The sequence below is a fragment of the Ovis aries genome, chromosome 13, assembly GCF_016772045.2.
Source record: "Ovis aries strain OAR_USU_Benz2616 breed Rambouillet chromosome 13, ARS-UI_Ramb_v3.0, whole genome shotgun sequence".
Lineage (NCBI taxonomy): Eukaryota > Metazoa > Chordata > Mammalia > Artiodactyla > Bovidae > Ovis > Ovis aries.
In genome coordinates, this window is record NC_056066.1 from 4,167,146 (window position 1) to 4,180,765 (window position 13,620).

Genomic DNA, 13,620 nt, shown 5'->3' on the forward strand with positions numbered 1-13,620 from the left:
GTGTGTCTCTGTGATTTGATGGATGCTTGCTCTACCCAGGAGCCCCTGGGAAGAAGCTTGCTACTTTCGTTTGCTACTGTAGCAACAGAATCTGTAAACAGACAAAGTGATTTCTGGTTGATGTCCTTGGAATTTGGATTTTCTTCCTTTTTTTCTCTGTCAGTTTCAAAGGAGAAAAAGAAACAATGCTTTCTCCTCTGAGGGTGAGTTGTATCTGCCTTCTCTGTCTTTGATTTCTTTTCCCCTGTACGCCTCTCTGTGGCCCACACAACATGAGTCTATTTCTCTAGAGGAAAACCACCACTTGTGCCAAGAGTAAGTTGGAAAGGAGGGTGTTTTCTTTGGTTCTTGTCTGTAGGCTCATGAGTTCACAGACTCTTGGAGAAGAAGGACCTTGGGGATCACTTTAAATAGTCCCTAATTTACAATTGAAGGGGAAGGGAGGTTGAGTGGCTTTCGCAAAAGTTACCGCCAGCTAGAAATAAGGTCTAGTGATTCCTTTCTTCACCACTCACCACCATGTAATAGCTGGCTTCCCGTGGCCTAGCTCTTTGCAGGTTATGATCTAATCACCTGCTGGATGTAAGGAAGCTGCTTACATGGAGCCATGAACAGAGAGGGTATCCTACCCAGAACGATTCAAAACTCTTGGCAAGGGAGCTGTACTGTGCTATCTCTGAGCATCCATGGAGGAAAGCTGCTTGGAGTTTCTGAAGGGAAGTGGAAAACAGGAGAGGTGATGAGAGTTGCTTCAGGACTCCATGGGGTCCTTCATCGGCAGCAGAGTGTAGTGAATTTGTTCTCTTCTCCTATTTGGAGAATACCAAATACCCAGATTAGGAAATAAGCAAAACAAAATGAATAAACTACGAAGCCATTCTAAGGGATGACTTTAGTTCCTACAGATCTGGAGTTTTTAAATCTCTGGCATAAAACAAAGTAAGTCAATATGCATCAAGCGTGCACATCACTGTGTGGAGCAATTTGGACCCTTAGAGGTCTTTCAAGTCACAGAAGAGCAAAGACGGGCAGAGTCATCTCTTGGGAAACGGGCAGCACAATGGCCAGTAATGTCATTGTGACAAACCAAATGGGTGACAGTGACACTAATGATGATAAAGACAGAGGGCCCTTGTGAGGTTGGGGAGAGCTGGGGAGACCAGCTGGTCTCTCAAACGGTCACGTGGACCCAGCCTCAGGTACTAGCTATAAATATTAGTGACAAAGACAGAGGAATCAATTCTCAAAGCAGTTGTGGACGTCTCTTCCACAGTGTCTCTCTGAGCATAAAGCAAAACTTCTGCACATGTGGTTCAAGGACCAACAACATCAGTATCATCTGAGGGATTTGTTAGGAATACAATTCCCAGGCTAACTTCAAACCTGTTAAATCCGAATCACTTGTGGTGGGGTCCAGAAATCTGTTCTAACAAGCTCTCTAGTTGACTCTTGCTTAACTAAAATTTGAAAAGCATTGGTGAGAACTTGTATTATGAGCGTATAAATGTGAATTGGTGAAGTTGATGGTGTGTTTGTTGGGGCCATATAGGAGGATATGTTGCTTGAATGTTAAAATGTGCTTTTTCTTTCTTAGTTGCTCGGTTATAGATGGAGATGAGGAGGATTCTAGAAGGAATTTTACTTTCCCTTCTTTGTTCAACTTGGAATTAATTGTAGGAATTATCAATTAACTCTTGGTAGTTGAATCAATCCCAGAAATCAGGTGGGTGTTTCTTAGTATAAAAGGGAACTGAAATTTGGGGTTTTGTACTATCTATGGTCTCAGAATGTCAATGGAGAGAAGAAATTTAAAAGTCATCCCCTTTGGAATTTCCAGACTCTACCTGCAGATTTAATATGGCCTCCTTCAGAGAAAAGGGTACCTGATAAAGAATCAGATCCTGGTTTCAAAATTAACCTCTGTGACTTAAAAACTGTTTCCCAATCCTCTTTCAGCCTCTTTTTCTTCATCTGTAAAAGTAGAACAATGATGGCTGCCTCATAGATTTCTTTTTGTTTGTTTGTTTAATTAATATTTACTGGTGTAGAGTTGCATGACAATGCTGTGTTAGTTTCCACTGTATAGCAAAGTAAATCAGCTATGTATATATATCCTCTTTCTTGGATTTCCTTCCCATTTAGCTCACCACAGAGCCTTGAGTGGAGTCCCCTGAGCTATACAGTAGGTTCTCATTGGTTATCTATTTTATACATAGTACCAATAGCGTATGTGTGCCAACTCCAGTCTCCCAATTCATCCTACCCCCACTTTCCCACTCTGGTGTCCATGTGTTTGTTCTCTATGCCTGTGTCTCTATTTCTGTTTTGCAAATAAGATGATCTATATCATTTTTCTAGATTCCCCATATATTAATTAATATGCAATATTTATTTTTCTCTTTCTGACTTACTTCACTCTGTATGACAGTCTCTAGGTGCATCTACGAATCCAATTTCATTCCTTTTTATGGCCGAGTAATATTCCATGGTATCTATATGTGCCATGTATTCTTTATCCATTCCGCTATTGATGGACCTTTAGTTTGCTTCCATGTCCTGGCTATTGCAAATAGTGCTGCAGTGAACACTGGGGCGTATGTATCTTTTTGAATTATGTTTTTCTCTGAGTATATGCCTAGGAGTGGGATGGCTGGGTCATATGGTAGTTCTATTTTCAGTTCTTATGAGGATTAAAAAGGCCAAGTGAGATGGTGTAAGCAAAATAGGTAGAACCTAGCTTAGCCCATGGCAAATTCTCACATTATGGGGCATAAAATTATGGTGGCAATGGATATAATAATGATACCAATTCCGGTTACCAAACATGATTGGAGTCAGAGGGTAGATGTCTTTCCTTGATAATTTCTTTCAGAGGTTTTCATATAAATCTTATGAAAGTATAACATATTTGGCAAAGAATACAGATCATAAGTGGTCACCTCCATGACTTTTACAAAGTGATTACAAACCAGCACTTAAACCAAGAAATGGAACATGGTCAGCCCTTGAAGTTCCCGTGCTCCCAACCAGTCACCATCTACCCAAGGATAGCCACTATCCTGATATTAGCCCTGAAAACTAGTTTTCCCTGTGCATGAAACTTTATCTAAATGAATCATTGAGTATGTGCTTTTCTGTGTCTGGCTTCTTGTGTTGAAATTTTTTTTCTTGTGAGATTGATCCATATCATAGCATGTTATTGTAGATTGTTCATTCTCATTGCTAAAGAGGATCTTACTGTTTAAATATATCCTAATTTTAGATTCTATTCCTGTAGCTATTTGGCAGATATAATTGTCACTTTGGGCTACTATGGCTAGTGCTCTGTGAATACTTGTAAATATGCCTTTGGTGAATAAATGTATGTATATCCATTGGGTATATATGTGGGTACAGAAAGACTGGGTCCTAGGATATACACATGCTCGGTTTTAATCATACTACCAGATGGGTTTTTAATATGTTTGCACAGATTTATACTTTCACTGTCAGACAGTGAGGGTTCTACTTATTTCACACCAACACTATAGTCTGTTCCTTTTCATAGTGTTTACAGAATCTCATTGGGGTTTTAATTTTCATTTCCTTGATGAACAGTGAAATGAAGCATCTTTTGACATGGCCACTTAGATATCCTCTCTTGAGAAATGTACATTCCAATCTTTTTCCCATTAAAAAAATTATGTTGTCTTTCTCTTATTGATTTGGAGGCATTGTTTATATGTTCTGGATCTCAGTCCTTTGTATCCTCAGATACATTGACTTCAAATTCCTTCTCTTACTCTGTAACTTGCCTGTTTTCATCCCTGGTAAAATTTTATGTGATTTAACTTTTTGAAATTAAAAATGCAGGCCTCCTAGTTACATTTGAATATGCAATAAACAACAAATTGTCTCATATAATGCCTCCAATACTGTTACCAAAGGCAAGGTCCAGCTGCTTGCTACTCAGAAGTCAATAAAGAGGCCCAATTGATGGAAAAGAAAGTTTGCTTTATTTCAGATGCTGGCAACTGGAGGGGCAGCGTGAAGAGGGTAGACATCTGTCCAAAGTCCGACTCCTGCTCTGCTGATGATCAGTGGTCAAGAGCTCTAATAGACAGAGGGAGGGTGCTACATGCAGAAACAGTACAGTCAGCTCTGACGGTCATCTTAAAATTGGTCTTCGGTGGCCTGACAAGCATCATCTTGACTGTCTGAGGTACAGTTAATTTTCACTTCCAGGGTTGGTTTTTTTCCATTTCTTTGAGGCCATTTCTTGGAATTATGGCAGCTTATATTGTGGGTACAGTCTGGTCATCGTATAGTTGATTTCTTCCTCTTTGTAGGGGTTTTAGTATCTATAGGACAGCTCAGAGGATATGGCTCAGAATATTATCTATAGCCCTTGAGGAGGCACGAAAGGTCCTTGACTATGCTTACTGACTACATTTTAATTATTTGGTCTCCTTTGACTGTTTTTCTTTGTTTCTGCATTTTCTCACTTCCCTAATTAAACACATATATTGGTGAAAGTTTTCTCATAGACAAAAGGCACGCCAAGAGCATGGGGAGTGGGCAAAGACCAGAGGATCCTGCTCCATTTCAGTACTTTAGGGACATCCTTATGCTAAAATTTATTCATTGTTTAACTGAAATTCAAAGTCTACTGATTGTCCCCCTCTTTGGGGGCTTTTCCCCCTCTTTGGGGGCTCAAATGTTTTCAGAGTGCTGAGGAAGGAAGGGAGCAATTTCAACCAATCAGATCTTCTTGACTGGTTTTAGAGCCCCATCCAACTTACACCAAAAGATTTTTAAATCCTGCCTTTTTTTCAACTTAAATTTTCTGTATCTTGCAACTGAACTATTCCCAAATGTTATTGGCTGTGTAACACATTCCTTTAGGTAGGACTCTGTTCATTTGTTACTTTTTCTGTGGTTCTGAACCATGTGCTTCTGTACCCCGTGGCCAGGGTTAATGTAGGTCCAAATGGAAAGTGATTTAATGCCTGAGTTCTTGCTTCTGTTTACTTTCCTCAGACATCTTAACTACGTTTCTGAAAGTCAGTGTGTTTCAGTGTGTCCCTTAGCAATCACCACTTCATGTTTACTGAGGAACCCAGTAGCTTGGAGGGAAAGCATGGGCGAAATAGCTGTTCCTGGGCCCAGTGCCAAAAGAGAAGACGTATTGGGAGGAAAATGAAGTGAAAGTTGCTCAGTCGTGTCTGACTCTTTGCGACCCCATGGACTGTAGCCCACCAGGCTGCTCTGTCCATGAGATTCTCCAGGCAAGAATACTGGAGTGGGTTGCCATTCCCTTCTCCAGGGGATCCTCCCAACCCAGGGATTGAACACAGGTCTTCCACATTGCAGGCAGATTCTTTACTATCTGAGCCACCAGGGAAGCCCACTGGGAGGAAAATATAGAAAGAAATTTCAGGTTTAATGGCAGGCAGAGAGATAGCGAGTTGATTTTGAAGAAGGAATGATGGCCTGGAGTCAGAAGGACTAAAGAGGCTCAAATGGAAGAACTTATAAAAGAAAAAGGAACCAAGAGAAGAGGGTTTAATTCAATAAATGTGATTGAGCAACAAGTTTCAACCCCACTGCCAAGATTCAAAAAAGATCAGTGGGTAAAATGAAAGTTGGGTTTGAAATAGGTGAAGAAAGCAGAATTGCCAGTTAGAAATTGCAAAGGATGCTGCAGGTCATACAGTACAGAAGAGACTATGGAAGTCATGTAAGAGGGGAACAAAAGACTAAGGATCTGAGAGCAGCATCCCCCATCAGAGTGCTCTGGAAAGGAAGCTCAGAGCCTGGGGTCTGGTCTCCATTTCTACATAATCGTTAATATGTTGGGTACTTTCGTTAGTACCCTGCCCACCCATTTTCCCCAGGCCTCATTTTTTTCCACTGTGCAATGAAGGCATTGATCCTTGCTACTCGAAGTGTGGCTCCTGGACCATCAGCATCTGTAGCCTCTAGGAGCTTGTTAGAAGTGCAGAATCTAGACGTCTCCCCAGATCTGCTGAATCAGCATCTCTAGGCGCAGAGTTGAGAACTCTGTTTTAACCAGCACTCCAGGTGATTATGTAACATTCCGATGTTTGAGAAGTACAGGCCTTACCAAAGTGCCTTTCATACTTCAATGTGCATCAGAATCAGAGGGTTTGTTAAAATCCAGATTTGGTTCCATAGGTCCAGGGTAGATCTAACACATCCTTAGACAAAGCTGATACTGCTGCTCAGAAGACCACACTTTGAGTAGCAGAGTCTAGAATAATCTCTAAGTTCCTTTTGAATTAAGAAAAAGAACAGAGAATTTTTTAAATATAATTTTATTTTTATTTATTTATTGATTGGCTGGGGTGGGTCTTTATTGCTTCCTGGGTTCTCTGCGATTGCTGAGAGTAGGGGCTACTCCCTAGCTGCAGTGTGCGGCCTGCTCATTGTGGTGGCTTCTCTTGTTGTGGAGTGTAGGCCCTAGGGCTCCCGGGCTTCAGTAGCTGAGGCACGTGGGCTCAGTGTCTGTGGCTCCTGGGCTCCAGAGCACAGATTCAGTAGTTGTGGGGCATGGGCTTAGTTGCTCCATGGCATGTGAGGTCTTCCCAGATCACGGATTGGACCCACGTCTCCTGCATTGGCAGGTGCTTCGTTACCTCTGAGCCACCAGGGAGGCCCAGAAAAAGTTTTAGAGAGAAAAATAAGAAATAAAAGGTAAGACTAAATCTATACCAGTGTACAGATTCATGTGGACAGTAGTATTTTTGAGGTCGTTTTTCATAGCTTGTTGCATTGACCTAAAAGGAATGAAAGACACATACAACTTTGTTTCTGTATCTGCTCTATTGGAGGTTGCATTTATGATTTGAAGATAAGGCTATTCGGTGAAAATCTACTCAGAGAATGACTTCCTGATAATCACTGCCCGCATAGCAGAATGTGTGCAATAGCCTTTCCCCAAACCATGACCTTTGGTGAGTTTGTGCTTGTGTAAGACCCACCCAACCCTTAAGTATTTGTATACAGACCCACACAATTTCTTGGTAGCAGCAAATCAGGAGAGCTTCCCGAGCCAGGGCAGGCCACAACTGTCTTGGCCCGAGCGTTGATCCCAGGCCTGAGGAATCCCAGCCTTCACCACACTTTAACGAGGCAAACCCCAGACTCAGAGTTCAGGCTACGGGAAGTGGCAGGATGCTCCTGGCATGCAGCCCCGGTCCTGAAGACTGACTTGGGAATTTGAGTGTACAAATGTCTCTGTTCAGAAACCTTGTCATGGTAGAAGCTGGCTCTGTCTCCTGCTGATGTGGAGGGGTTCAGGGCAAGAGAAAGGGGTCAACTGGTTGTTGGGTGACGAAGATCTTTATTCCATGAACTTGTAATACAGGGTAGGATGTGAATAGGGAAAAAGAATGGATTAGAAGTTCATTTTATCAATAAAGATGATGTCTTCCCTTCTCTGTAATTCATCATTTGCAATGAAACTTTGCAGCAACTGCCATCAAGAGGTGGCCTCTATGTTTTTCTGCCCTGGCCTTAGACATGCTCTAGCCAATCAAATATGACAAAAGTAAAGCCTGGGCATCAAGAGTCTTTGCATACCTCTGCTCACTTTCTTGCAGAAGGAAATGGCACCCCACTCCAGTGTTCTTGCCTGAAGAATCCCAGGGACGGGGTCGCACAGAGTCGGACACGACTGATGCGACTTAGCAGCAGCAGCAGCAGCTCACTTTCTTGGAGCACTGCTAACACCAGGAGACCCAGATAAGACTAACTGGCTGGAGAATGGGAAACATGTGGCCTAATCACCTCTATTGCCCCAATCTACAACTATCCAGCCATCTGACATAGACTGATCGCCGTTCATGTCATCCAGCCTCCATGACTTGCCGGCGTTCATGAATAAGCCCAGCTAAAATCAACTAAGCAAGATTACCTAGACAACCCATAGCCTTACAAGCATAAATTTAGATTGTTGTTTTAGGGCACTGAGTGTGGAGTGGTCTCCTAGGCGGCAATAGACAACAGATACACAATCCAAGGGAAGCCCTTTTAACTCAGCAGTATTTTGCCAGAACAACACAGGTGAGACCACTCTGCAAACATTTCACAAGTCCCTCATCCTTGTCTTGGTAGGATATGCTTTCCCACTTACCTTTGTCGGGAACTTGGAGCCCACTTTCTTCTCCAAGTTACAGATGCTTGTTATATGGATGCAAAGGTGAATTCTGCAGATCCACCCTAACCTGGGATCTATCACATGAAGGTATTGGCAGCCTGCCATGATGGATCTTGTCTCTACCCCTCACCTTGGCCTCTTGTTCACACCTTGGCTTCTTCTGCTTCTGCCTTCCAGAATATGCTCAGCAAGCCACCAAGGTCTTTAATGTGGTTTCCCTTTTTGAAGCTTTAATTAGTGGCACCTTGGATCTTGATTGCTTCAGCGGTGGCCACTGAGTCTGACTTCCCAAAATAAATACCCAGAGTGTGTAAAACAGACTCATTCATTAAATTCAAGAAAAGCAGAGAGGTCTTTATTGCAAATAACCAGGAAGATGGTCTATTTTGTTTTGAAATGATCACTTTGGTAGGCAGATAAATGGTTGGCTGATGGGAGCTAGTTTGCTTTCTATTGAGGATAAATTTTCTCCACCTAAATTAATGTTAATCTCAATTCTGTGTAGAAGACCATCTAATCTGTTAACTATGATGTAGTTTCCATTAATGGCTGCATGAAGGGATAAAGTTTACTCTGTTTTCTAGAAAGGGAAGAAAAGAGATCTCAGTTCTGTTGGTAACTGCCTCCTTGAAACTCTGTGCCACATGTGTGTGGTTTAGCTGGCGACCGTGGTGTCTGTATGTATGTGGTCATAGATTTGTTATAACCTCTTGTCTGCCAAGGCAAGACCACCAGTTCCATTTTAATTCTAAGTTAACCTCAGGCTGGAGCCAATCCACGCTGCTTGAACATAAACGCTGACACTCAATCCACTCATCCTTTTGGCCCCACAATTTGTTTTTCTTTTTCTTTTTTCCTAAGAAAGTCTGAACATTTGTTAGCAATCCAAAACCAACACTTCATATACAAGACATAGTGATTACATAATCCTTTATAGGTTCTTATACTTTCACTGTATTGCAAACTTTGCAGTGGTTTTATAAAAATGTCTCCAATTAAAGAGCAGTTTCTAAATGGCATCTTTGGAGCTAGGACATCAAGTTTTACAGTGGTGATAACTGTAATTCTTTTGAGAAATACAGAATTGATACCTTAAGTGGAGGGCTCTCTCTTTTCTAAAAAATTTTGGGTATAGTTGTTTACAGTATTGTGCTAGTTGTTGCAGTTAAAAGAAACAAAACTGGGTCATTGGAGGGCTCTCTTCCTAAAGAAAAGCTTCAGACTGGCTTCTGTTCGTGTGCCTCTTGCAATGAGAAACAAAAACTCACAGTATTATCTGGACCCCTGTACTTCCAAATTCTGCTAGTGAAAGGAAAATTGAAGTATCTTTTCTTCTGCCTAATTTTAATTTCTAATCAAAGGAAAAGAAGAGTGGAGTCTGTTAGGCTAATTTTCAAAACCACTAGTCACTTAATATCATGCCTATGACTAGATTTTCATCCCTAATTCTTAACTCTGAATTTAAATCTCCTGATTCTTAGGCAATCTAAGCACTTGTGAGCCTGACAAAGAGTTAGAACTTTTTTCCCTAATAATGTTTTGTGGCAAGCTCACATGGTGGCCTATGTCCATTGGTCCAATTACAAAATTTGCTTGATTTAAATAATTTCTGTATTTGGAGTTATCCTCATTCTCTGAGACAACCTGTTCTCTTTCCAGAAACCTCACTCTGTGACTTGTTTGCAGAAGTAACCCATTAGACACACTGTGAAATTGCCAGGGGTTTCTCTCTTAGTTACTATCCAAGTTTCACAAACATCACATTATCATGAGTTAAGAATGATTTCTATTTGGCTGATGGGGGAGGAATGCCATTGTTAACTGCTAAAAACAATTGGGGTATTATAAGTGGTGGGCTTCCTACATGGTGCTAGTGATAAAGAATCTGATTATCGATGCTGGAGACATAAGAGACACAGGTTTGATCCCTGAGCTGGGAAGATCCCCTGAAGAAGAGCATGCCAACCCGCATGCCAACCCAATACCCCCCAGTATTCTTGCCTGGAGAATACCATGGACAGAGTAGCCTGGTCGGTTACAGTTCATAGGGTCTCAAAGAGTCGGATACAACTGAAGTTACTTAGCACACACGCATATTATGGGTGACATTAAGAAGGGTGCTAATGTTTCAGCCATTGACATCCAAGTTCCTACTTGTGGAGAGATGAATTCCATCCTGGCAGGACTCCTTTGGGGGTGGAAGGTTGGATGTCAAGGAAAGAGTGGAAGAAATTCTAGCTTTGAACCCATCAGATGATCTGGGTAAGCACTCCAACTCACTTTTAATGCACCAATGATTAATCATCTTATTCTACCTTATCCAAGCCTCAGTTTTATCATCTATAAAATGGGGATAATAATTATTTCAGCAGGACTGTGGCAAGGATTATACTGACACACCACACCTAGTAGTTGACTTGATCTCCTTGTTTGCTACCTGCTTCTCAAACTCCATCATGGACTACAGGAGAGGAAGAGAGTGAATGAAAGAATGAGAGAGAGCATGGAATCCAGAGTAAATGTATTATTTGAACCCCTGGATCCAGCTGTAGTTGAAGGAAGATCCCACATGCAGAGGAGCAACTAAGCCCGTGCACCGCAATGGTTGAGCCTGTGCTCTAGAGCCTGGGAGCTGCAGCTGCTCAAATTCTCTACAGCCCATGCTTCACACCAAGAGAAGCCGTGCAGTGAGATGCCTGTGCAGCACACCTAGAGAGTAGCCCCTGCTCGCTGCAACTGCTGAAAAGCCAGTGCAGCAATGAAGACCCAGCACAGCCAAAAAAAAATAAATGTTTCAATTAGTAAACAATAAGCATTAGGAAACTTTACAATAATTTCTCATAATACATTTTGCATAATAAGTCTGAAGCCTCCTGAACAATGATCCTTGCGAGAACAATGTTAACTAAAAATAAAAGTTGGGAATGCTAACTGTACTTTCTCTATTGCAGCTGTCAGCCTTTGCTGTTTTACTGTAATATAATTATCAAATTAATTTGGTTCAAATCAAAGACAGGGAGGTCTCTAAGTAGCAATGATTTGTCTGTTTTCGTAGAAATGAGAACATTAAAGGAACATGAGTTTATAATTGTATGGCAGGCTAGTTATTAGCAGGAGTGATTTTGGAGCAAGAGGCTCCAAGATGATTTTTGTTCTATTAAAAAATAATCATAGAAACCTGCCTTCCAATCCCAGGGTGCAAATAATTTAATTAAAGTGTATAAAGCAGGACACATGAACAAGTCACTCTGTTTTCCTCATTCTGCGTCGTTGTGTGTGTCTCACACTGCATTTGCTGTATTATCAGTGTTGATAAACTCCGAGGGAGAAAACCACTTGATTTTGTCATGAAATGTCTCTAACACATCTTCCCCAGCGTGGGATCTCCTTTCAGGCATTCACATCTGAGTGTCACTTACTCGTGGGCCTTTCCCCACGAGTGAGGTCACTTGTTGGACATGTGCTGGTGGGAGACAAGTGAGCGTGAAAAACATGGGGGTCCTGTCCAGGGTTGTGTATTCTGGGCTGTGCCCTTTTAATGACCTCCGTATAGGTTTTCTACCTCTGAATATACTCGTATATACATGCAACATTCCAAAAGTTGTCGGGAACTTGGAATTTAAAAATTTATTAAGCTCTGTTTTGATTTTAAAACACCAATTATTTCTTAAGCTTCTGAAATATCCATTTTCAATACATGAAGGGGTCTATGCTTCTAAGAAATATGTTGGTTTCTTGGCTGAGGGGTGAAGAGGCTCTCCCTCTGTCCATTTCTGCCAGCATTTTCCTCCATTTCCCTGCAGTGGAGTCTGAGGGGATCACCCGCCGTGGATCATGGGTCCATGGCAATAGTTCAGAGGCTCATGGGCAAGACGGTGTCCTGTGGTTGACTTGAGACTGATTGGGAGATTGGAAGACTTGGCTGTAATTCTCACCTGCCGCTCTTTACTGAGTGATCTTGGGTGAGTCATTTAGCCACCAACTAGTTCTCCTTTCACTTAGAAAACAGGAAATTGGAGTTGACAATCTCTTGAGTTCCTTTATAGCTGTTTCTTTTTACAGTTAACTAGGCAATGCAGGAAGACAGTGCTCACTAATATGGCCATTGGATGGAATACATGATTTTCCTTGTTTTGTTTAAGAGCTCAAATATGAAAGAACTTTAAGGTGTTTCCGTAACAGTCCTTTCCAGTCTGACTCTAACAGCCATATTTTGAACTCAAAAAAACTTCCTTAATGTCCATATCCAGGTAGTATTTGCAACTGAATATTGATTATGAAATACTATAAAGGCATTTCCACTTAATATGTTAAAAGTAAACATTTTCATCCTTGAATGGTACATTTAAATTTTTTTTTGGAGCTTTTACTCATATAAATTTGGAATAATGCATGTGATTTCCTGGTTCTGGAAGTCCTTATCAGAGGAATGATAGATCTTTCAGCAACTCCATTAAGCTGTCTCTACCAAAACATATTCTGACACAAAAGTTTAGTTAAGAGTTACACTGTTAACCAGAGGATGCTGCTGTTTTAAGAGAAGAAAGCTTTCCTTTTAGGGAAAAAACATTTTTTGATCAACTTTGGCTAAGGCTTAAGCAATGATTTATAGGTTTCACGACCCATTTGTCATGGGTCTAGGAAAAATGAGTTTTCTATTGATGAGATGCCTCCTGTGATTACAGTTTATCTTTGGAATGGGATCTAAAGGATGAAGAAAGAGAGATGATAAGAAATGTATCTTCTTTTCCCTGGGAAAGCTTAGGAGCAAGGCATCGTTTACCGCACAGTTCCTCCCTCATTTCATGGGTGGTAAACTCTCATGAGTCCCATCCTGAAGTGTGTGTGATCCGAGGTACCTCTGCTGGTGTGAGATACTTAAAAGGACAATAAAGCAGGGGACTAACCCTTTCTGCTACTTGACATTTTGCTCTAGAATACTGATTTGACAGTTGGGACAGACTGATTTATGCGGCAAATTCTGACAGAATTTCTTATTTGTACTGGTCACTACATTTGCATTCTAAAGTTTACAAATAGTAAATACTAGTAGGTGTTTCGATTGTTGTGCTTTGTTTTGTTTTGCTGTGTGTGTGTGAGTCTGGCGTATTAGCTTTTATTGAAGTGCGATCCACATGCAAAAACGTGAGCATATCGCAAGTGAATATCTTCATGTATTTAAGAACTGAATCAATGTGTAACCAAAGATCAAGAAACAGTCCTTTTCCAGCTCCCCGGGACTCCCTCCCAATCTCTCCCCGATCCAGTGTAAACTCCCTCCTGATTTCTAACAGCATGATTTAGTTTTGCTCATTTTTGTCTTTACATAAAATGAACTGCACAGTATTACTCTTCAGAGTCTGACTTCTTTCCTTCAACATTATGTTTGTGAGATCCTCCCGTATCCTTCACATTGCTATTCAGTAGTCCATTATGTGAAGATACAAGACTCATTTAGC

General features: G+C 41.2%; 1 long non-coding RNA gene across 3 annotated transcripts in view; it reads left to right on the top strand.

Annotated features, from left to right (window-relative positions):
* The window catches only part of LOC132657604 (uncharacterized), a 371,918-nt gene that overhangs the window by 159,519 nt on the left and 198,779 nt on the right, over positions 1-13,620 (top strand). For 2 of the 3 annotated variants that reach the window (XR_009596011.1, XR_009596010.1), the window contains one exon: positions 4,004-4,201. The exons of the other annotated variant lie outside the window; for it this stretch is intronic. This is a non-coding gene — a long non-coding RNA (uncharacterized LOC132657604). The remainder of the gene's footprint in view (positions 1-4,003; positions 4,202-13,620) is intronic. 3 annotated transcript variants of the gene reach the window in all.